The 11451-nt window shown below is 46.8% G+C and overlaps 1 long non-coding RNA gene across 1 annotated transcript in view; it reads left to right on the top strand.

The window, feature by feature from the left end:
- The first annotated feature begins 9158 nt into the window (after window positions 1-9158).
- The window catches only part of LOC144094526 (uncharacterized), an 81090-nt gene continuing 78797 nt past the window's right edge, over window positions 9159-11451 (top strand). The window contains exon 1 of the long non-coding RNA XR_013306514.1: window positions 9159-9221. This is a non-coding gene — a long non-coding RNA (uncharacterized LOC144094526). The remainder of the gene's footprint in view (window positions 9222-11451) is intronic.

Here is an 11451-nt window from a genome sequence, read left to right as displayed (position 1 = left end):
GATGTTTTCTTTACCTGCGAAGTTTCCGAGAAAGCTGTATAGCTTTCCTCTGTAGCTGTCTGGCTGCGCTTGGGTGGCTGCCAATGAGTAATTACTCCCTTATTACAATTACATTCCAATTATGTTCTAGTTATATTCCACCTCTGCTCTAATTCTGTTCCAGTCCTTTCTAGTTGGCGTAGTTGTAAGTGCAATAAAACGGAGAGTTGAGCTAGTTCATTCAACATACTTTAAAAATGAATGCGGCTGTGGAGCCCCGGTGCAGCGACTCGGCTCGGCGGCGCGACGAAGTCACGTGACTATGGCAGCGGGGCAGCAAAGACATTCAACGTCAAACCGCAGCCCACAGCGGAATCGGCGCCGCTAGGCGAGTAAAGCTTCTGCTCTAAAACACAGCGCAACGGACGAAGAAGTGGCGAGTAGACCGGAAAAGTGCTGTTTCTGCTTTTCCCGTCTACTCTCCTTTACCTCGTCCGTTGCGCTGTATCTTTACAGCAGTTGTACGCACTGGTACCGACTAATAATGGTCAACATTTCTCGCCTTTCATGACGTCCGACAGTTAATACCAATTGCGAGTTTTGTAACCTGGCCACTTCTCGGGCGATTTCGAGCCTTTGGTCACTAGGCCACATAGAACCTCCTAATGCATACTGCTTGCTCTATGAGCGTTCACGAACTTTATTAAAAATGAAGAATCGTCCGAAAAATTGTCCCGTGAACTGTTTCTCATGGTTCCTTGAAGCGAATCAGTGTTCCCATCTCAGTCTACGTTACTGTCATTTCTGCACTCGAAGATTCAGAACGATTAAAGGACGATACACTTGCAATTTACACTCGCAATGCCGGTTGCTGATCAAATCTGCGCCGCAGCTCGCGTTCGCGGGCGGCTGTGGCCGCTGTGACTCATTAGCCTCTCTTCATTAGTGTACAATCAATGCCGCCGTGCCCTTTCCCCTGCTGGCTCTTCTTTGTCCTTGCTTTTGTTGTGCACGTCGAAAATAAAGTCTTGCTGCCACTTGCCACTCCTCCTTTCTGATTTTCTGCGGCATGCCAGTCGACATCCTGAAGTCGTTCGCTTCAAGAGCCCTAGATGTAACGGCGGACACCAGATAAATCCCATCTTGCCTCTTTTGGTGCCACTTGTCTGGTTGCATCTGTGTACGCGAACCCTCAGGTTCCCGCTGTAATTCCAGCGAAACACTCATTATCGCACGCTATGTCTACGTATCCGGTACCCCTCATTAACATGTCCAAATCTAGATTCCGTTTCTGGATTCTCCCGCCCAAACTCATAGGTCCCATATTGTGGTTTCCTGTCTGCTGTTTTGTTTACAATTGACCAACGCACTGTGCACAAACGTCTGCGTATAATTCGTGGAGTTATGAGCTTGTGAATCAACGCATGCATGCAGCTGCGCTTGAGAAGTACCGCGAAGTGCTGCCAGTTTAGGGCTCCCTCTGTTTATTCGCGTGGGATGCAGGTCTGCAAGAGTCAGTTTCCAGAAATTCATCTCACCGACTGGCCAATGGCTCTCGAAACGCCGCGTCAGACGAGCCACTTACCTGTCTAATTGGATTCCTAGCCCGGGGCCACCATTCTCGACACAAAGCGGCAGGCAGATGGCAGGAGGGGCGTTCTGTCCTATGCAGTGCTGATGTCATTTCCGGGAACTTGGTCTCGCAGTCGATCGAGACAAGTGTTTATATAGCGAACCATTTCCTCAGAACGAAGCGGCGGAGTTTGCAGAACGCGATATGAACTTCGCCAGCCTCTGCCACGCACTGTGAAGTAACAAAAAAAAATTAAACGAAACTTTCCTGCGCGAAAATGGCCGAAAACAACGCGAGAAATCTCACATGACGGCGATTCTCATTGGAAGATGCTGCAGGAGTTTATCGAGGATGCGGATTTGCAGAAAATGTTCGAAAAATTCGAGACGATCGGTGAAGGGCCGAGAAGATGGTTATTGTGTAAGCGAACTACACATTTACTATAACAAAGCTGCCCCCCCCCCCCTCCCAATCCTCCCATGATTCCCATGTTCTAGATTGGAAGGGATGTGGACGGGAGGTTTGGGGGGGGGGGGTGCACTAAAGTTATTTTGTCGTTACGCCAAGAGTAGGCTTGACAGACTGGCTTCATTTTCTGAGGAAAATTTTTCAGGGCGTGATTTCTTTGCGCTAATGCCCATAGAAATTAACTTCGTATTGCGCTATTCTGCTTCAAGTTCAGAAAAACGCAGTGGAGGGGTCACTGTTCCACGTAAGCACCGTGTTAGACTTACGTCCTAGATATAGTGCGAATAGATGTCATTCGCCAGCTTCAACCCGTTTATAAGTTTAGTCTTGGTTTCTTCATGACTTAGCTATAGGTGGCTGAAGAGGCGTTTCTGTTGTTTGGGAATCATAAGCAGCTTAACACGGAACATGACAGGGCACCTTGTCATAATCTCACCTGCATGAAAATTTTCTGTGGCTGTGGGCGAGCGGCTCACTCTGATTTCAGGAATTCGGAGCTCAGAGGAGAGAGGTTGCTGGAGATTAGAATGAAAGCTCGCGATCCTTTACCGAAGCTCAACGTCAATCGCATCCTACGTCACGTTACCACGTTCACATCTCTCCAGCTGTCCTGGCTCCCAAGCCAGTTCGATCAACACGGGCGTGCACACAGACAGACTCCTCCGCGCGTACTATTTGTGTGCTGCAAGCAGACCTGTGGTCCCCCAATTTCGCTGTGGCGTTATGCTGTGCGAACTATTCGAGAAAATACAAACATGGCCGAAGGAAGATTTTATTCTAAAATGTTATAGAGACAGTCTTGGTGTGTTGCCAATGTTGAGGAGAACTATAGGATTCATTTCGGCATCTGCACCAGATAAAATGCAAAAAGGCCCTTAATCAAGCTCTTGGCTTTGCTCGAAATTCGCCTCAGGGCTCATGTCATGCTCGTTTCAGGAAGTGTAGGCTAGATATGTAATTGCATCCAAAATGCCCTACGTGTCAGCTTAAGCGAAGAAACCAAGTGCTAAGAGACATCGCCCTCGCTGCCTCAGCTTTTTTCCCAGTCTCTTTTCTCCGCAACTTTGTTTACTTCAGCAATGGCTTTTCCCGCAGTGCGTCATAATGACGGTTATTTCCACCTTGTTCGATGTTAATTCGGATAGAAATGATCGGAAGAGTGGCTTCGATCGCTTTTTCTGTTTTATTATGATCGGAAAGAGCCCCACTCAGAAGACCATTCCTTTCAGTTTTTCAGGAGAAGGTATGGTGATAGCTCTGTACGCTGTAATCAATGCTTGGCCTCCAATGCACGCTACAGTTGTGCACAACATTCTGGCAGTGAGTTCCGAAAGAATCCTAGGCGTCTTGCGTTCTAAGTGCTACCGAAGCACGGCTTGGAAGTGAGGCTAACACTGACTCGATCACGAAAGAACCCTAATTAGGGTACGAAAGAACAGAGTTGTTAATAGTGCCCTTAATGAAGTATCCAAGCTTTAACGCTGCTGGAAAGGCCAAAACATAAATGCGTGTATGTTTGTGACAGTTTGTACCATTTGTACTAATGGCTTTCGGGGGTGTGCTGCAGGCCCATCGCCTCGGCCAACTATTCGCTAATGGCATTCCTCTTGACCAAGGCATCGATAGCTGTGCAGTCTTCGTCCTTGGCAAATCCGAGGAGGATAGCGACAAGGAGAGAGTTATACTACAAAAAATGGGCCCTGAAAGTCGATTGTCGAACTCTGCCCGCCATGCCTGTCCGAGCACGTACTGGTGACTACAACTGTAGTTTTGCATCACCTTTTGCTCTGTCTAGCACGAATTTTCAGCCACGCCGCGGTGCTTAGTACACGACACCATGGAGTTCAATCGTCAGCTTGTTTAATAATTTTGTTTTTTTTCTGAATTTTGTTTGGTATTGACACAATAGCCCACTGCTACTAAGAAGCTCGCTGCGTTTATGCAGCTCAGTGGCCTAGCAAAAAGCGGATGTTTGACAATGCACCAAAACAGTTTTTAGGATTTTTTTTTCTGACCGCGGCGGCTGCGTTTTTATGGAGGAAAAACGCTAAGGCGCCCGTGTGCTGTGCGATGTCAGTGCACGTTAAAGATCCCCAGGTGGTCGAAATTACTCCGGAGCCCTCCACTGCGGCACCTCTTCTCTCCTTTCTTCTTTCAGTCCCTCCTTTATCCCTTCCATTACGGCGCGGTTCAGGTGTTCAACGATATATGAGACAGATACTGCGCCATTTCCTTTCCCCCCAAAAACCAATTATTATTATTAATATTATTATTATTATTATTTTCTGCGATTGTTGGCGCAACAAGGGTGGCACCAGCGGTAAAGGGAAGAATGTGGCAACATCAAGAAGCGAGGAGAGCCGGAAAGCACAAGCGTTACTTGATGCTGCGCCATTCTTCCCCTTAGCATGTCTGACCAACTTGCCCAATACTATACGGCACCAGCGGAGAGCACCGCTAGCCAATCTGCTTCGGTATAGACAGGATGGAGAAGGTACTAGCAGGAAGCAAGATTAACTGAGCTAGGTGGTTCGTACTTCAGGGTGGTTGCAGCAGAATAAGCCCGCTTGCTGCTCGTTCTAACAATTCTTCGGCAGCCGCGGTGAATTTCCAGCTGAGGCTAGAAGCAGTTGTGTGACCTTTTGGAGCCTGGATTCAGGTACGTCGGCCCTTTACCGCGGCCTCTTTGCGGTGGTTATGCATGAGGTCCGAGACGTAATTGCGGCGCAAGAACGACGTTCACATTAGGAATAAACATGCACACACATGGACGAACGCTGCCAGCATTCGTCCCTGTGTGTGCTTATTCCTAATGTGGATGTGGTCCTTGCGCTGCAGTAACCTCTTGGGAATGCAAAGGACTCCCCCATTAGTTCGTTTTACTGATACACAAGGCTGCGTTATCATGTACACCTGCATATGTATTTTTGTTCAGAGGGACTACGAAGTTAATGCAGCCGGATTTGCTGCATGAAGCTTATTCTAGCTCTGAACTGCGTTTTTGTATAGCTGTGGTTCGGACATTAAACAAAGCATTTCCACGTTTTTCTTCTTCCTTACTTCATAGAGCACGGGGAATGCTATAGGCTATGAATAATGACCTAAATGAAATGGTTCCCATAATATGGTTAATATATATTTAGACGCTCGAGTCGCTTACACAGCGTGGCATCGCTGAAAAATTGGCTACGTCAAAGTGAAGTGCAGGGTTAAGGAACAGAGGTAATGTAAACCGGTTGTAAAAAAATGAAAAGCGCTACCAAAAGCAGAGATTTCCACTTAAAACTTGCTGGTTAATTCCATGGCAATTGTTCAGCTTTTTATTTTCTTCAAGTAGCTGGAGACTACGGTAGATATAGGTACAGCTCGAAATACGAAGCAGTTCATGGAGGATGGCACTGAATGGAAAGGGGTGAATGCAGTAGAGTGCTCGGCAGTGAAGCGGTGGAAATCTCGTTTAATTTCCTAGAGTTAGCAAACTTTCACTGTGACCGCATCGCAGAAGGATGTGTTCGTTCTACGGCATGAGTCTAACAAAGGTAAAGAGCAAATCAGGAAAAACAGGTCGGCACAACACAACTTCACTCATGCAGAATCAATAGCCATCTCAGCGTAGCGTAAATTTCGAATCAAAGACAAGCTTGAGCGATGGATGCAAGCAGTAGCCGTATTACGTATGCAAATGCTTTTTCCCGAGGTGTTGTCGATAGAGGGCGCCCTTTTTTTCGCCATTCGGAAGCAGCAAAAGTCCTCGAACGCTGAAGAAAAAAAAACAGAAATCGATGATCCGATTCATTGAAGCACAACGTGCTGGGCTTAGGTCAATGGATAAGCTAGGCCGAAAGAATCAGGAGCCATTTCTGCGCTGTATGTGGAGGGTTTTACAGGAATTTCTGGATTGGGTTTGTCACAATGCGTGCTTCAGACGGGCTGGAGAATACTTTCCCTTTTCTATGTTGTCACAGATGTTCCTTCTGCAAGTGCTGCACTGTTTCGTCGCTCGACGCATGAAGAAACATAGACATCGCCAACTAGTTGGCCGTCGTTTTCTCAGGTTCGGTTCGGGTTCAGTCCCGGGTTCGGCTTCGGAGCGAGATTGCGTTTCGGTTCGAACCGGTTCAAACAGACTCAAACGGCTTCAGGACTAAAAACGTACGTTGGTTTTAATCAACCTTATTATGCTGTTTACATTGATATATAAAATAAAAAAGGTAAATTTGTTTAATGCGAGGCGTTTTCACTTAAGCCACTTTAATTTCATGTCCGCGGTAAAAAGGAACTTGCGGCCAAGATCTTCAAAGCCAAATTCACTCAAAAATGCTCCATGTTGGCAATGTATACGCTAGAATCCATCTGGTGCAGTACTTAGATAACGCGAAAAGCTGGTTCATTTATCATCTACAAAACACTGCAACTTCAGCGACTTCCGAGTCCCGTCGCGCGATTAATACGTCTCCCCTGAAGCTCGTGTAAGTCGGCAATTTCTCCAACGCAGAGTACTTACGCGGGCGCCGTCAGGACCGCCGCATGCGCCCTGTACGTTACCGCATACTATTGAGAGAGGAAGCTGTCTTGTATCGGCAGCTATATACAGACGCTCCACTATGCGTCGCCCCAGAACCGACTTGCCAGTCAGCCCCACGGCACACCTGCAACATTACTCTTTTGAGCAGCCCCCGACCCCGACCCTCCGCCACTATGTTTGAGAATATGCGAGACCCCCTTAACCGCCCACCCCCCCATCCAATGAGAGCCTCGTTGGATGGGGCTCCAAGACCTTACAAAACGTGTTTCATTTAAATCACCTGTTCGACATCGCCTTTGTAACTCGCGTTATGTATCTGAAGCACAATAGCTCAGGGCCTTCAAAAACGCAGCTACTCGTGGTTTCTCGGTAGTACTGTATGAAATTGGGTTATGCTTTGGGTAATGCTGGTGACGTCGCCATCTTTTATTTTGATCAAGAGAGCGTGATAAGAAAAAGCAGGCTTGGATGGGTTCGGAGCACTTCATGTCTGCGCGGACACCAATATGCAACATGTTCGTTGCGACGTTACGCTGCGAAATTGTTGCAATTGGTGAATTGCGCGAGGAAGAAGGCACGTGCGCTACATAGAATTTTTGTGACATTTCTAAGGTGCACTCTAAGGGAGCCTACGCGTAGAGATAATTTTTTGCTCCGTTGATAGAGTTTGGGGAATCTTTCGTGCACTTTTTGTCAGCCAACTTATTTTAGGGTTTTCATTTTCAAAACCACAAACTAGCCCGTCGTGGCAGCTGTGCTCAAGCGACTAAGTGCTCATTTCTCTCTCTTGCGGACATAGTTGTGAGAGAATATTGTGCTTATAATTTGGGTTCCCGCACTCTTCGTTTTTTCTTACAATACCTGTACGGCCTTAACAGATCGCAAAGGCAGCTGACAAATGTTCTGATCGGTCATTACTTCCTCTACCTATATACCCGCCGCCTTACTGAGCCATTCTTGCCACCAGTGTACTTCATGACACCAGTGACTTCATGAGGATAACACGCAAAAAAGAAATCCGCTCATGTTCTATTATCCTTCATCCAATAACACTATTTCCGAGGTTAAACACTACAAATATCTGGGTCTGTGTATCACTAACACTTTTTACTAGACCAGGCACATTAATCAGGTTTAAAGCAATGCAAACCACAAACTTTTCTTTCTGAGGCGTGCACTTAAGTTCTGGAAAATGGTACCAGCGCAAGAGACAAGGACGATGGGAGAAGACAACACGAACACCGTTATACCCTCTTTTTTCTTAGAAAAGCCGGCGTTCGTGTTGTCTTCTCCCTTCGTCCTTCTCTTGCGCTGGTACCATGTTCCATAATAATGCAAACAACCAACTAGCCCAGCTGTCTTCTCTTAGCGAAATACTTTCTAGTACATTGGTCGCCGTTACACCTTTTTTTGTGTGAATCCTTCCACGACCCTTGTCAACCTCTTAGAAACCGGCGTTCGTGTTGTCTTCTCCCTTCGTCCGTGTGTCTTGCGCTGATACCATGTTCCATAATAATGCAAACAACCAACTAGCCCAGCTGTCTACCCTTAGGCACTTAAGTTCTCCAGTTCCGAAGCTCGGCTTCTAGCCTATAAATCAATTGTCCTCCCAACACTAGATTATGCGGTCGTAATTTGGGATTCGTTTATGAAAACGAAATATTGATAACATTGAAAAAAAATACAAAAAAGAGCAGTCCATTTCCTTTCCAATAGTTATGCCCGAACATCAATGACTAACCTGTTGCATAAGGCTGGTTTGATACCATTAATCGAAAGGAATCGCGTCTCTCGTCTGGAATATTTGTACCAACTTGTAAACGGTCATTTCAAGATTAACATTAGCGAAATATCTTTTTCTTGAGGTTCCAACACTAGGCAGCGACACAATCTGACAATTACCCCTTTTAGACCTCGTAACAATTGCTTCAAATATTCTTTTTTCCCGAGAACAGTAACGGACTCGAATCGGCTTACCAACTACGGAATTTTACAGCAATCTGTGGCATCATTTGCTAGAAGTAAGTCTTCCCTAATTTCTTATTTGTGGTTGCATTTCGTTGTACTTGCTCATCAGGTTTAAATATTTTTGTTGGTGACTGGTTGTAATAGTTACACTACGTATTATTTTCTCTGTTTACAGCCGATGAGCGGCTGCTTAATACTGTTACTTTTATGTCTGAGCTTTTTGCCTGAACATTTGACACCTGTGCTACGTATTATTTTCCGTTTATTGCTGACGAGCGATTGTTCATTATTGTGACTTTTATATCTGAGCTTTTCGCCTGAGCTTTTGACACTTGCACTCGTTATTTTCATTTAATTTGTATTCGTGTACCAACCCTGCTGAAATTCTTTGTGGGAGTATTCATAAACAATAAAGCGAGTTCAGCGGCGGTAGATTCAATAGGCCGAAAGAATCTTTTTAGAAGGGTGGGACCCTACGCCCTCTTTTTTTGATATTTAAACTGCGCGCTCTCTCCCCCAGTCATCTAGATGCGTGCGCAGGCAGAGCAACTGCGCATGACCGAACTGTGGCTCGCCAGATATCGCGATCGCTGCGGTGAAGGTTGATAAGCGCAGCGGAGCGGCGCGCCGGGGGATTCCCACGGATTCGTGCGGGAGTGCTGCTGGAGCGTGGTCCACGATTCCGCGGTCAGCACGAGCCAGCAGGATGTAAGTACACGCACGGCGGGGTGGCACCGTATCGGAATGGAATAGCAGTTTGGCGTAGTAAGTGGCTGCTAAGCAAGCAGCCAGGTTTCATGTAGTGTTTCAAGCCCGCATCGCCGCCGCTTGGTCTCATCCGCGTCTTACTGTATTTTCTGTGTAGTTCTTTTCAACTGCCCTTTCAACTCCAGATTTTAAAGCGAAAGCTTTACTGGCCGCGAACTTGCGAGTTCACCGTGGCGGGGCTCGGAGGAGGCACATGACGCCAAAACGCGCGCCTCGCCACGGATATTTCTCTCTCTCGCTCCCTATAGTCACTACTGCGCATGCGCCACTAGTAGCACCGAGCCACAGGTGTTCCGCCGCTGCGCAGCGCCGCGCCTTTCCTCAAAATCCAACTTTCTATTTTCGGTTTCCTCTTTCTTCTTTCCCTCCCTCCGTTATCCCTTCCTTTACGGCGCGGTTCGGGTGTCCATCGAGGTATGTGAGACGGTTACTGTGCCGTTTGCTTTCCTCAAAAGCCAAACAAAACAAATGAGCCGACGGCGTTCATAGCGTTCATTGGCGTTGACAACTTTGCAAAGGCCGTTCATTTTCACGAAAGGAAAGGCGCACTACCTGCTCCTTGCGTCAGTGATAATAATAATAATAATAATAATAATAATAATAATAATAATAATAATAATAATAATAATAATAATAATAATAATAATAATAATAATAATAATTGGTTTTGGGGGAAAGGAAATGGCGCACTATCTGTCTCATATAACGTTGGACACCTGAACCGCGCTGTAAGGGAAGGGATAAAGGAGGGAGTAAAAGAAGAAAGGAAGAAAGAGGTGCCGTAGTGGAGGGCTCAGGAATAATTTCGACCGCCTGGGGATCTTCAACGTGCACTGATATCGCACAGCACACGGGCGCTTTAGCGTTTTGCCTCCATAAAAAAGCAGCCGCCGCGGTCGGGTTCGAACCTGGGAACTCCGTATCAGTACCCGGGCGCTCTAACAACTGAGCCTCCGCGGCGGGTCAGTGGAGCCCTCAATCTCGCCTTCATGTACGTGGCGTTGGTGTCGAACTGCAAAAGCCTGCTTTGATTGCGTTCCACACACTGGTAGATAATAATAGTTTATCAGTAAGTCTCCTTTTCCAAAAATAGCCGTGGTGTGGGTGCGTTCGCGTGTGCTTGCGTGCAGCCTCCACCCTCGATGCACACTCCGGTGGGCGCACATCCGGGCACTGACTAGTAAAAATGCTCTTGCACCCATCTTCTCCCACCTTTACCTCTTCCCCTCTCCCCACCCATCTGCAGCCGATGTAGCCGAGGCGGACTGCTGCGACTGCGCCACGTATGCTGTCGCCAAAGCGCTCTCCGATAGAATGCCAGCAAGGATAAGCCTCTCTCCTCGGACACCAAACACAAGTGCGACAGCGAGTGGCAGATATCTGACTGGGGGAGGTGGGGGGGGGGGGGGATTGGCGTCCATAGGAGCATATTATGCAAGATTTCACTATAACAATCAATATATCGCGAATGACCCGATGGCAGTTATGTATTTTGTTTGTTTACGTTTTTGCCATCCTCAAAAGCGTTTCCAATTGGTTTTCTAAGACAGTCTTACCTGATCGATGCAGCCGATGGAAACATTTAAAATAAAGATCTTGCTACCCATCAGAAGAATGAACCATTAGTTTTAATATTTTCATAAGTGTCTTACTATTTTCCAATTTTCAAAATTTTGGTCGGACTATGTTGGACATGATTCTTATGGGCCCTAAGCCTACTTTTCACCCCCAAATTTTTTTTCCCAGCCGTTCTATCCGGCGACAGCAGCCCTACCGCATCCTGCTGACGTCACAGATCGGTGTTGACCTATAGCCCTCGACCCTTGCTAATGGCGCTGTTTCGGGCCCTCGGGTGATGTTGGTGACACGAGTGCCGCTAGACATTTAATGCTCTCGCACCTCTTTTAACTCCATTCGGTTCATGACTTTAGAACGCGCAAGCTCCTTGTGAGAAATTTTCTCTCAAAGATTTTTCTCTAAAAAATAGACAACGAAATGCCGTGAATTAGGCCTCTTAGATGGGCCGATGTTTTGAGAAAATGTCTGAGAAAAGCAGGTTAATAAACAGAACAGCCTTGGTATTCAGCGTTCGCACGAGAGGACGCCGAGAAAACTTCGCAAGTTTTCTTCCAAAGAACTACTTGTCATGCTCCTGAGGCCCACACGCTTC

Source organism: Amblyomma americanum, chromosome 6 (genome assembly GCF_052857255.1).
Source record: "Amblyomma americanum isolate KBUSLIRL-KWMA chromosome 6, ASM5285725v1, whole genome shotgun sequence".
In the NCBI taxonomy this organism is placed as follows: domain Eukaryota; kingdom Metazoa; phylum Arthropoda; class Arachnida; order Ixodida; family Ixodidae; genus Amblyomma; species Amblyomma americanum.
Note: the sequence above shows the minus strand (reverse complement) of the source record. Positions and strands in the feature narration are given on the sequence as shown.